The 13,537-nt window shown below is 35.2% G+C and overlaps 1 protein-coding gene across 10 annotated transcripts in view; it reads right to left on the bottom strand.

The window, feature by feature from the left end:
* Nucleotides 1-13,537, bottom strand: part of EML5 (EMAP like 5) — a 235,727-nt gene that overhangs the window by 199,128 nt on the left and 23,062 nt on the right. The gene's annotated exons all lie outside the window — the stretch shown is intronic.

Here is a 13,537-nt window from a genome sequence, read left to right as displayed (position 1 = left end):
AGCCTTTTAGCGCCCTTTGGACATAGTTCCAAATTGCCCTCCAGAATGGCTGGATCAATTCACAACTCCACCAGCAATGCATTAATGTCCCAATTTTGCCACATCCCCTCCAGCATTCATTACCTTTGCTGTCATGTTAGCCAATCTGCTGTGATACCTGAGAGTTGTTTTGATTTGCATCTATCTGATTATAAAAGATTTAGAACACTTTTTCATGTGCTTATTAATAGTTTTGATTTATCTGAAAATTATCTATTCATGTTCCTTGCCCATTTATCAATTGGGGAATGGCTTGATTTTTTTTGTACAATTGAATTAGCTCTTTACAAATCTGAGTAATTAGCCCTTTGTCAGAGGTTTTTGCTAAGATGATTTTCCAATTTGTTACTTCCCTTCTAATTTTGATTGTACTGGTTTTGTTTGTACAAAACCTTTTTAATCTAATGTACTCAAAATTATTTATTTTACATTTTGTGATTTTTTTCTAACTCTTGCTAGGTCTTAAAAACTTTCCTTTCCCAAAGATCTGACAAGTATACTATTCTGTGTTCACCTAATTTGTTTATACTTTCCTTCTTTATATTAAAGTCATTCACCTATTCTGAGTTTATGTTGGTGAAAGGTGTGAGATGTTTATCCAGACCCAATCTCTCTCCATACTGCCTTCTAATTTTCCCACAAGTTTCTATCAAATAGTGGATTTTGGTTCCCAAAAGCTAGGATCTTTCGGCTCATCATAGACTGTCTTACTGAGGTCACTTACTCCAAGTTTATTCCACTGATCCTCTTTTCCATCTCTTAGCCAGTACCATGTTGTTTTAATGACCACTGCTTCATAGTATATGAAGTACTATATAGTTTGAGATCTGGTACTGCTATGCCATCTTCCTTCAAAATTTTCCCCATCATTTTCTTGATCTTTTGTTCTTCCAAATGAACTTAGTTTTTTTTCTAATTCAGTAAAAAAGTTCTTGGTAGTTTGATGGGTATAGTACTAAATTAGTAAATAAGTTTGGGTAGGACTGCCATTTTTATTATGTTAGCTCAACCTGCCCACGAGCAGTAAGTTTTTTCCAATTATTGAGATCAAGTTTTATTGTGAGGAAAGTGTTTTGTAGTTGTGGTCATGGGGCTCCTGTGTTTGTCTTGGCAGATAAATTCCTAAGTGTTTTGTACTGTCTAGGGTGATTTTAAAGGGAATTTCTCTTTCTAATTCTTGCTGCTGAGATGTGTCGGAGATATATAGAAATGCTTATGACCAATGTGGGTTTATTTTGTATCCTGCAATTTTGTTCAAATTGTTGATTATTTCCACTAGCTCTTTAATTGATTCTCTAGGATTCTTAAAGAAGACCATCATATCATCCACAAAGAATGACACCTTAGTCTCCTCATTACCTATTTTAATACCTTTTTCTTCTCTAATTGCTACTGCTAGTGTTTCTAGTACAATGTTAAATAATAGAAGTGATACTGGGCATTCTTGTTCCACTCCTCATTTTATTGGGAATGCATCTAGTTTATCCCCATTGCAGATGATGTTTGCTGATGGTTTTAGATATATACTGTTTATTATTTTTAGGAAAAGCCCTTCTATTCCTTTACTTTCTAGTGTTTTCAATGACAATGAGTGTTGTATTTCATCAAAGTCTTTTTCTGCATTCTGTTGAGATAATCATGTGATTTTTCTTGGTTTACTTGTTGATATGGTCAATTATTTGGATGGTTTTCCTAATACTGAATCATTCTTGCATTCCTGGTATAAATCCCACCTGATCATAATGAATAACCCTCATGACCACTCCCTGAACTTTTTGCTAGTATTCTATTTAAGATTTTTGCATCTATATTCATTAAGGAGATTGGGCTGTAGTTTCTGTCTTTGACCTGCTTGGCTTTGTTTCACGAAAGGAATGCGGTAGAACTCCTTCTTTGCTTATTTTGTGAAATACTTTGTGGAGTATTGGGATTAGTTGTTCTTTGAAGGATTGATAGAATTCACTTGTGAATCCATCAGGCCCTGGGAATTTTTTTCCTACTGAGTTCTTTGATGGCTTGTTCAATTTCTTTTTAAAATATGATTATTTAAGAATTCTACTTTTTCCTCTGTTAATCTGAGCAATTTATATTTTTGTAAGTATTCATCCATATCACCTATATTACCATATTTGTTGACATATAATTGGGCAAAATAGTTTTTGATTGCCTTAATTTCCTCTTCTTTGGAGGTGAGTTCTTCCTTTCCATCCCTGATACTGTTAATTTGGTTTTCTTCTTTCCTTCTTTTTTTATTAGACTGACCAGTACTTTTCCTATTTTGCTTGTTTTCAAAATACCAGCTTCTAGTCTTCTTTAACTCAATAGTTCTTTCACTTTCAGTTTAATTAATTTCTCCCTTAATTTCTAGAATCTCTAATTTAGTTTTCATCTGGGGATTTTTAATTTGATGGCTTTCAAGTTTTTTGAATTGTATCTCCAATTCACTGACCTCTGCCCTCCCTAATTTGTTACTATATGAACTCAAGGATGTAAATTCTTCACACCCTACGCCCATAGTACTTTGATTGCATCCATGAAAAGATATCTTATCATTGTCATTTTCTTCAATGAAATTATTAATTTTTCTATTATTTCTACTTTAACTGATTTTGGAGACTCATATTATTTAGTTTCCAATTAATTTTTGATTTGCCTCTTCATGTACCCTTACTATTATTTTCATCATATTGTGGTCTAAGATGGTTGCTTTTATTATTTCTGCTCTTTTGCACTTGTTTGAAATGTTTTTATGCCCTAGTACATGATTAGTCTTTGTGATTGTACCATGTGCTTCTGAAAAGATGTAATCCTTTTTGTTCCTATTTTTCTCCATGTATCTATTAAGTCTAATTTTTCTAACATTTCATCCACATTTCATATCTTTCTTATTTATTTTTTGGCTTATCTAGATTTGATTGTGGAAAGTTCAGTTCTCCCACTAGTATAGTTTTACTATCTATTTCCCCCTTCAACTCCACTAGTTTCTCCTTTAGTAAATTGGATGGTATACCATTCGCTGCATACATATTGATTACTAATATTTCCTCATTGTCTATACTGCATTTTATCAAGATGTACTGACATTCCCTGTCTCTTTTACTCAGATCCATTTTTACTTTGGCTTTGTCAGATATCATGATTGTAACTACTGCCTTCTTTCTCTCATTTGAGACCCAATAGATTTTGCTCCAACCTTTAATTCTAACCTCCTATCTACCCACCTCACCTGTGTTTCTTATAGACAACATATGACAGTATTTCAGTTTCTAATGCACTCTATTTTCATTTAATGGGTAAGTTCATCCCATTCACATTCAAAGTTATGATTGTCACTTGTATATTCCCGAATATTTTTATATCCTCTCCTAGTTTTGTCCTTTCTTCTTATATTCTTTTAAACCAATCTGCCTAATTCTCATCCTTAATATGCTTCTCTTTCTGTGCCCTCCATTTTTGTTATCTTATTATTTTTGGGGTCCATTAAGTTCCCTCCCACACCATCCCTCCTTTTTTGTAATCCCGGCCCCACCCCCCTTAGTTTTCCCTTCTCACTTACCCTGTAAGGTAATATAGAAGTTGACACCCAAGTGGATATAGATGCTCTTTCATCTTGGAACTGCTTTCCTTTGATTTCATTTTTTTGGTTACAATACTCACTTTATTTCCCTCTCTCCCCTGCACCCACCCTTCCCGCAGCTGATGCACAATTCCATTGGGTATTACTTGTGTCCTTGATCAGAACCTATTTCCAAGTTGTATGCACTAGGATGTTCATTTAAAGTCTATATCCCCAACCATATCCCTTCGACCCATGTATCCAAGCAGTTGTTTTTCTTCGGTGTTTTTACTCCCACAATGTTTCCTCTGAATGCGGATAGTGGTCTTTCTCGTAGATTCCTCCAAGTTGTTCAGGATCACTGCATTACCTCTAATAGAGAAGTCCATTACATATGATTGTACCACAGTGTATCAGTCTCTGTGTACAATGTTTTCCTGGTTCTGCTCCTCTCACTCTTCATCAATTTGTTCCAAGCCACATGGAATTCCTCCACTTTATTATTTCTTTGAGCACAATAGTATTCCATCTCCAACATATACCACAATTTGTTCAGCCATTCCCCAATTGTAGGGTGTGAGATGTTGATCCAAACCTAACTTCTCCCATATGGTCTTCCAATTTTCCCAGCAATTTTTATGAAATAGTGGATTTTTGGTTCCAAAAACTGGGATGTTTGGGTTTATCATAAACTGTCTTGCTGAGGTGATTTACCCCAAGTCTATTCCACTGATCCTCTTTTCTGTCTCTTAGGCAGTACCAAGTTGTTTTAATGACTACTGATTTATTGTATAGTTTGAGATCTGGAACTGCAAGTCCTCCTTCCTTTGCATTTTTTTCTTCATAAGTTCCCTGGATATCCTTGCTCTTTTGTTCTTCCCAATGAACTTTAAGTTTTTTTCTAATTCAGTAAAAAATTTTTTGGAAGTTCAATGGGTATGGCACTAAATAAGTAAATTAATTTGGGCAGTAGAGTCATTTTTATTATATTAGCTCATACTAACCATGAGCAATTAATGTTTCTCCAATTGTTTAGATCTAGTTTTAATTGTGTGGAGAGCTTTTTGTAGTTGTGTTCATATAGTTCCTGTGTTTGTCTCAACAGATAGATTCCCAAGTATTTTATATTGTGTAGGGTGATTTGAAATGGAATTTCAATTTCTAATTCTTGCTGCTGAAATTGGTTGGAGATATATAGAAATGCTGATGACTTATGCCAGTTTATTTTGTATCCTGTGACTGCTAAAGTTGTTGATTATTTTGATTAGCTTTTTGGTTGTTATTCTAGGATTCTTTTAGTAAACCATCATATCATCCTCAAAGAGTGACAGCTTGGTCTTCTCATTGCCAATTTTAATACCTTCAATTTCTTTGTCTTCTCTAATTGCTACTGCTAGTGTTTCTAGTACAATGGTAAATAATAGAGGTGATAATGGGCATTCTCATTTCACTCCTAATCTTATTGGAAAGGCTCCTAGATTATCCCCATTGTGTATAATATTTGTTGATGATTTTAGATATATACTGTTTATTATTCTTAGGAAAGACCCTATACTTTCTAGTGTTTTCAATGAGAATGGGTGTTGTATTTTATCATCTTTTTCTGTATCTATTGAAATAATCATGTGATTTTTGTCAGTTTGCTTGTTAATATGGTCAATTACATGGATAGTTTTCCTAATATTGAACCATCCTTGCATTCCTTGTATGAATACTATGTGTTCATAGTGAATAAGCCTTGTGATGACTTGTTGGAGTCTTTTTGCTAGTATCCTATTTAAGATTTTTTCATCTATATTCATTAGGAAGATTGGTCTATAGTTTTCTTTCTCTGTTTTTGATCTGCCTGGTTTGGGGATTAGAACCATGTTTGTGTTGTAAAAAGAATTTGGTAGAACCCCTTCTTGGCTTATTCTGTCAAATAGTTTGTATAATATTGGGGTTAGCTGTTCTTTGAATGTTTGATAGAATTCATTTGTGAATCCATCTCTACCTGGGGATTTTTCCTTAGGGAGTTCTTTGATGGCTTGTTCAATTTCTTTTTCTGATATGGGGTTGTTCAGGTAACCTATTTCTTCCTCTCTTAGTAAAGGCAATTTATTTTTGTAAGTAATCATTCATATCACCTAGAATGCCATATTTTTGCCATATAATTGGGCATACTAGTTTTAATGATTGCCTTAATTTCCTCTTCATTAGATGTAAGGTTTCCCTTTTCATCTTGTATACTGTCAATTTTGTTTTCTTCTTTCCTTTTTTTAATTAGACTGTCCAGTACTTTGTCTAATTTATTTGTTTTTTTAAAGTACCAGCTTCTGGTTTTATTAAATCAATAGTTCTTTGACTTTCAATTTTATTAATTTCTCCTTTGATTTTTAAGATCTTTAGTCTTCAACTGAGGATTTTTAATTTGTTCACATTCCAGTTTTTAATTTGCATGCTCAATTCATTGACCTCTGCTCTCCCTAATGAACTGAAGGATATAAACTTCCCCCGAGTACTGTTTTGGCTGAATTCAATGGGTTTTGAAAGCATGTCTCATCATTTTCTTCAATGAACTTATTTTTTCTATGATTTGTTCTTTGATTTTGGAGAATTGTATTAATTTCCAATTAATTTTTGATTTACCACTCAATGTACCCTTACTAATTATTTTCATTGAATTGTGATCTGAGAAGGTTGCATTTATTATTTCTGTTCTTTTGCACTTGTTTGCAATGATTTTATGCCCAAATACATGTTCAATCTTTGTGAATGTACCATGTGCTGTTGAAAAAAAAAGGTGTATTCCTTTTTGTCCTAATTTTTCTAAGATTTCATTCACTTCTCTTACCTCTTTCTTATTTATTTTTTGGTTTCATATATCTAGTTCGGATAGAGGAAGGCTCAGGTCTCCCCCTAGTATAGTTTTACTATCTATTTCATGCTTGAGCTCCACTAGTTTCTCCTTTAGAAATTTGGATGCTATGCCATTTGGTGCATACATGTTGAGTAGTGATATTTCCTCATTGTCTATACTGCCTTTTATCAGGATGTAATTACCTTCCCTATTTCTTTTAACTAGATTTATTTTCACTTTGGCTTGGTCAGATATCATTATTGCGACTCCTGCCTTCTTTTTATCAGTTGATGCCCAATACATTTGGCTCCATCCTCTTAGTTTCACCCTATTCGTATCTATCTTCCTCATGTGTTTCTTGTAAACAACATATGGTAGGGTTTTGGATTCTAATCCACTCTGCTATTCGCTTGCATTTTATGGGTGAGTTCATTCCATTCACATTCAGAGTTATAATTACCAGCTGTGTATTTCCCACCATTTTGATTTCTACTCCTAGTCCTTCCTTTTCTTCTTTCACTATTTCCTTCTACACCAATGTTTTAAATCAGTCCCCCTAGTTCCCTCCCTTATTTTACTTCCCTTTCTACCGTCCTCCCTTCTTATTCCCACCCTTATTTTCTTAGCAGTCTTCTTAAAACTACTCCCCCACCCTCACCCTCCCTTATACTGCTTCCCTGTTTGGGTCAATTTCAATGCAAGAGTTGAGTATTTCCTGTCTCCAACCTCTTTACCCTTCCAGTGTATTGATGTTCTCCCCCCTCCTGCCATGAGGTTCTTTGTGACATAAATTTACCCCCATTTGTTTATTTTCCCATTTTAGTATTAACCTCTTTTTTAGCTCTAGTTGTATATGTGTATGCATATGTATTTATGAATACATATTTATATGCCTATTTATATCTTGTTATTTCATCCTATACAGTATGTCACTGTTCCCTCTAAGTGTAATTCTTCTAGCTGCCTAGGTGATAACAGTTTTTAAGAGTTACCAACGACCTCTTTTCTTATAGGGATACATATCATTTTAACTGATTGGGTCACTTAAAAAAAGTTTTGGTTTTTGGTTTTCCTTCCCTCCCCCATTCTTAATTACCTTTTGATAATTCTCTTGAGTTCGGTGCTTGGGCATCAAATTTTCTGTTCAGGTCTGGTCTTTTCTTTACAAATGCTTAGAATTCTTCTATTTTCTTAAATGACTCTACTTTCCCCAGTAAAAATATAGTCAGTTTTGCTATGTAGTTGATTCTTGGTTGTAGACCTAGTTCCCTTGCTTTCCAGAATATCATATTCCATACCTTTCAGTCCTTGAGTGTAGATGCAGCCAGATCCTCTGTTATCCTCACTGTAATTCCATGGTATCTGAATGACTACTTCTTAGCAGCTTGTAATATTTTTCCCTTGACATTACAGTTCTTGAATTTGGCTATAACATTCCTGGGTGTTGTCAGTTGCGGATTAATTACAGGTGATCTGTGGATTCTTTCAATCTCCCCTTTTCCCTCTTGTTCTAGAATATCAGGGCAGTTTTTTAAAATGATTTACTGTAGTATCCTATCCAAACTTTTTCTTTTGTCATGGTCTTCTGGTAGACCAATAATTCTTAAATTGTTTCTCCTTGATTTTCTAAATCTTCTGTTTTGTGAATATGTTTCATATTTTCCTCAATTTTTTCATTCTTTTGGTTTTGTTTTATAGTGTCCTGCTGCCTTGTGAGGTCACTTAATTCTAGTTGTATTCAGGTTCTTAAAGACTGGATTTCATCCCTGGATTTTTGGTCATCCTTCTCCTTTTAGTCAGATTTTCTTTGGCGGTCATCTTTCATCCTAATTGCCTCATTTTCAAGCTGGTTGATTTTGGCTTTCGAGACACTATTTTCTGTTTCCAGATGATTTATCTTAGTTTTTAAGTTCTTTTCCCAATTGTCTTAAGCTTCTCGTATTTTGAACTGCATTTTGAGCTCTTCTAAAGCCTGTATCCAATTCGTTGGGATATGTTATTTTTCCTTTCCTGATCCCTCCCACTCTATTTTGTTCACTCTTTTCTCATTACCTGTACAGAAGCTGTCTATTGTAACATCTTTCTTCTTTTTCTGTTGTTTCCTCATATTTACCACGTCTTTGCTACCCGTCTTTGCATGTGCTCTTGCTCATTTTTTTGGTTTTAGAGGTTTCTGTCAGTCTCCCCTCTTGGAGCTTTGACAGAAGGTCTCTCCCTGCAATGTCTGAGGGAGGGGTATTATAGTTTGAGCTTCCCTGTCCTCTGGAGGCTTTTGATTGGATTAATGTCCAGAAATCAGTGAGGGAGGGTTGAGTTTGAGCTTTCCTGACCTCTGAAGACTTTTGATGGGATTAAGTTCAGCTGGGTTGGGCTGGATGTGCCGAGGCCAAAACCTCATGGAAGGCTAGAGCAATATGGAGGGTCTTCATAGCTCCGTCCAGGCTGGCAGCTCTGCGCCAACTCTCCAGCTCCCTCCCCACCACCTGTGTTAGACGATCTGAACCTAGTACAACCCTGCCTGCAAGGTCCACCCTCCAGACGATTGCCTTTGCCTGCCCAGAGGTTCACGCTGCCACTAGAGGCTTAGTGCTCTACATGGGGGTGGGGAGGCTGGGACTTTCCTTCTACCTTCCCCTTAAACCCAAGTGTTCTCAGATTCCGGCTTTTGGGGGGGGGCGTACCTTTTGTTGAGTCCAGCAGGAGGGTTCCTTAGCTGTTTTGTTTTTAGGTTTGATTTTAAGTCTCCTAGGAGCTGTCAGTTTCTGATCGGTAAGGGTTTTCAGAGGTCTGAACTTCTGCTGCTTCTAAGCCACCATCTTGACTCCACCCCCCTCATAACTGCTTTCACTGAGAGTAAGGTCCAAGTATTACATATTAGCACTCTCTTCCTCTCCTTCTTATATTAGTATTCTTCCCCTCCCCTTCCCATGTACTTCTTTGTGTGATATAGATTATTCTATTTATCTTTGTTCAAATTTCTCTTGGTGTCATCTTCTATTCCCCCCTCCCTTTTTCTTTTTCTTTTTTACATATCATCTTATACCACGTATTATCCCAATAAATTCCTGTGAAAGATTCTTCTAATTTCTATAATAGTGAATATAATTTTTGAGAGTTACAAATAAAATTTCCCCATATATTAACATAAATAAATTGATCTTATTGAGGCCCTTAAAGAAGAAAATTTAAATTTAAAAAGAAAAACACTTTTCCCTTTCCCCTTTCTTTCTCCAGTTTTGACCTGCCTTGCTTTGGAATCAGTACCATATTTGTTTTGTAAAAGCAATTTGGTAGAATCTCTTTATTATATCAAATACTTTGTATAGTATTGGGATTAGCTGTTCTTTGAATGTTTGATAGAATTCACTTGTGAATCCACCTGGCCCTGGGGATTTTTTCTTAGGGAGTTCTTTGATGCCCTGTTCAATTTACTTTTCTGATATAGGATTATTTAAGAATTCTATTTCTTCTTCTGTTAATCTAGGAAATTTATATTTTTTGTAGATATTCATCCACATAACCTAAATTACCATATTTATTGCCATATAACTGGGCAAAATAGTTTTTAATTTGCCTTCATTTCCTCTGCAATGCAGCTGAATGGTCCCTTTTCCATCCCTGATACTGTTAATTTGGTTTTCTTCTTTCCTCTTTTTTATTAGATTGACCAGTACTTTGTATATTTTGTTTTTTTTTTCAAAATACCAGTTTCTAGTCTTATTAGTTCAATAGTTCTATCACTTCCAATTTTATTTCTCCCTTAATTTTTAGGATCTCTAATTTGGTTTTCTTCTGGGGGGTTTTGATTTGTTCACTTTCAAGTTTTTTGATTTCCATATCCAATTCATGGATCTCTTCCCTCCCTAATTTGTTAATATATGAACTCAAAGATATAAATTTTCCCCTGAGCACTGCTTCAGCTTTATCCCATAGAGTTTGAAAGGATGTCTCATCATTGTCAGTTTCTTCAATGAAATTATTGTGTCTGATTTGTTCTCCTACTAACTGATTTTGGATAATCATATTTTAATTTCCAAAATTTTTTAATTTGTCTTTCCATGTATCCTTACTGATCATTACTTTTATTGCCTTATGATCTGAAAAGGTTGCATTTATTATTTCTGCTTTTCTGCATTTGTATACCATGTTTTATGGCAAATTTTTATGGCCAAAAATATGTTTTTATGGTCAATCTTTGTGAATGTGCCATGTGCTGCTGAAAAGGTGTATTCCTTTTTGTCCCTATTTATTTTTCTCCATATATCTATTAACTCTAATTTGTCTAAGATTTCATTCACTTCTTTTACCTCTTATTTATTTTTTTATTTCATTTATCTAAATTTGATAATGATAGGTTCAGGTCTCCCACTAGTATAGCTTTATTATCTATTTCCTCCTTCAATTCTCCTAGTTTCTCCATTAGAAATTTGAGTGCTAAGCCATTTGGTGGATACATGTTGATCAGTGATAGTTCCTCATTATCTATACTCCCTTTTGTCAGGATGTATTTATCTTCCCTATCCCTTTTAATCAGGTGTATTTTTACTTTGGCTTTGTCTGATATCATGATTGCAACTACTGCCTTCTGTCAGTTGAGGCCCAATAGGTCTTACTCCAACCTTTAATTCTGACCTTGTGAGTATCTATCTGCCTCAGGTGTGTTCCTTGTAGACAACATATGGTAGGATTCTGGATTCTAATCCCTCTCCTATTTGTCTAAGTTTTATGAGTGAGTTCATCCCATTCACGTTCAAAGTTATGATTGTCACTCATGAATTCCCTAGCATTTTGATATCCTCTCCTAGATGTGTCCTTTCTTCTTTTGCTATATCCTTTTAAAACAGTGGTTTACTTTTAATCAATCCCCCTAATCCCCGCCCTTGCTATGCTTACCTTTCTGGTCCCTCCATTTTTTGTTCCCTTCTTGTTTTTTTAGGGTCTGTTAAGTTCCCTCCCCCCTCTCCTTCCCTCCCTTTTTGTACTCCCTCCCCCTTACCCTCCTTAGTTTTTCCTTCTTCCTTACCCTGTAGGATAAGTTAGACTTCAAGATCCCAATGGATCTAGATGCTCTTCCCTCTCAGAAGTGATTTTACTGAGAGTAATTCTCAAGTATTACCTATTAGCACTCTCTTCCTCTCCCTCTTCTAAGAGTATTCTTCCCCTCCCCTTCCCATGTGTATCTTTGTGTGACAAAGATTATTCTATTAATTTCATTTCTTCAAGTATCTCTTGGTACCATCATCTATTCCCCCCACCATTTTTATTTGTTTGCATATCATTTTATAGCCATTAATGCCCCAATCCTTTCCTATGAGTGATTCTTCTAATTACTATAATAAATATAATTTTTGAGTTACAAATTACTATAATAATGAATATAATTTTGAGAGTTACAAATAACATTTTCCTCATATATTAATATATATAATTTGATCTAATTGTAGCCCTTAAATAAGAGAGTTGGAATAAAAAACATTTTTCTCGTTTTCCATCCCTTTCATATTTAGCTTTTCATGTTTCTCTTGATCTTTGTGTTTGAATATCAAACTTTCCATTTAGTTCTGGTCTTTTCTTTACAAATACTCGGAAATCTTCTATTTTGTTGAATGCCCATACTTTCCACTGGAAGTATATAGTCAATTTTGATGGGTAGGTGATCCTTGGTTACAGACCCAATTCTCCTGATTTTTTGAATATCATATTCCAAGCCTTGCGGTCCTTTGGTGTGGAAGCTGCCAGATCTTGTGTATCCTGATTGGCGCTCCTTGATATCTGAATTGTCTATTTTTTGGCTTCTTGTAAAATTTTCTCCTTAGCTTGGAAGCTCTTGAATTCAGCAATTACATTCCTGGGGGTTGACTTTTGAGGATTTAGTGTAGAGGGTGTTCTATGAACTCTTTCAATGTCTATTTTCCACCCTTGTTCAAGATCAGGGAAGTTTTCTTGGATGATTTCTTGTAATATGACTTCAAGATTTCTATTTATTTCTGGGTCTTCAGGTAGACCAATGATTCTCAAATTATCTCTTTGTGATCTGTTTTCCTGATCTGCCATCTTGTCAGTGAGATATTTTATGTTTTCTTCTATTTCGTCAGTCTTTTGACTTCGCTGTATTAATTCTTGCTTTTTTGCAAGATCATTGGCTTCCAATTGCCTAATTCTGTTCTTTAAAGACTGGTTTTCCACCACGATCTTTTGATTTTCCTTTTTTTTTTTATCTATCCTGCTTTTCGTGGCTTCCAGCTGTTTCTCCAATTGGGCTTTCTTGTCCAGTTATTTTCTTTTTGAACTATTTCCCACTTTTCTTGCCAGATGTCTTCGATCTTTTTGATAAGCTCCAATTTAGATACTTCAAGAGCTTGTGGCCAATTTCCATTTTGGGCAGAAGGTTTCGGTATATGTATTTGTATTTCTTCTTCTGCTATTTCCTCTGTAGTCTGGATTTTTCCTCCATAAAAATTATCCAATACCTTCTTGTTTTTCTTGGTGTTGGGAAGTTATTGTTCCTGGGCACTGTTTGCCATCACTATGGATGTTTTTCCTTCCCTTTCCAGTCAGAAATCTGATCGGGGATAGCAGGATTTCTATGTATGGAGTTAAGAAGCAAGGATTTTGCCTGAGGCAAAAACTCTCGAGTCTCTGCAGCTTCTACTCTTTGCTACCCTTTTGTGCTATCTCCCTGTAGGTGCCTAAGGCCTGCACTCTTCAGCCTGCTGGGTTTTCAGGTCTAATTACTCTCAGGGATAGGTCTTTGGTGGTCTTAGTCAGCTGCCAAGGACCTACAGGCACCCCTTGTTATGTATTTACTTTCTTCTAGGTTTTCTTCTTAGGTTCTTCTCAGTCTGAGGTATTTCTTCAGGAACAGGAACAATGTTATTCAAAAGCAAATTTAAAAGTTTTAAATGATTTAAAAAGTAAAGCTTATTATTTGCATACACTTTGGTAACATTTATCTTTTAAAATTTGACAAACTAAAATAATTTGCTTCAATAAACATTTATGAAGTGACTACTATGTGCCATACATGGTGCTAAAACTCTGCCAAAATTTTTTTGTTCTTCCTGGGTTCTTTGATGATGGGAGGTAACACCATAGGGGAATAC

Source organism: Monodelphis domestica, chromosome 1 (assembly GCF_027887165.1).
Source record: "Monodelphis domestica isolate mMonDom1 chromosome 1, mMonDom1.pri, whole genome shotgun sequence".
Lineage (NCBI taxonomy): Eukaryota > Metazoa > Chordata > Mammalia > Didelphimorphia > Didelphidae > Monodelphis > Monodelphis domestica.
The sequence above is the reverse complement of the archived record's forward strand: the minus strand, read 5'-3'. Positions and strand labels throughout refer to the sequence as shown.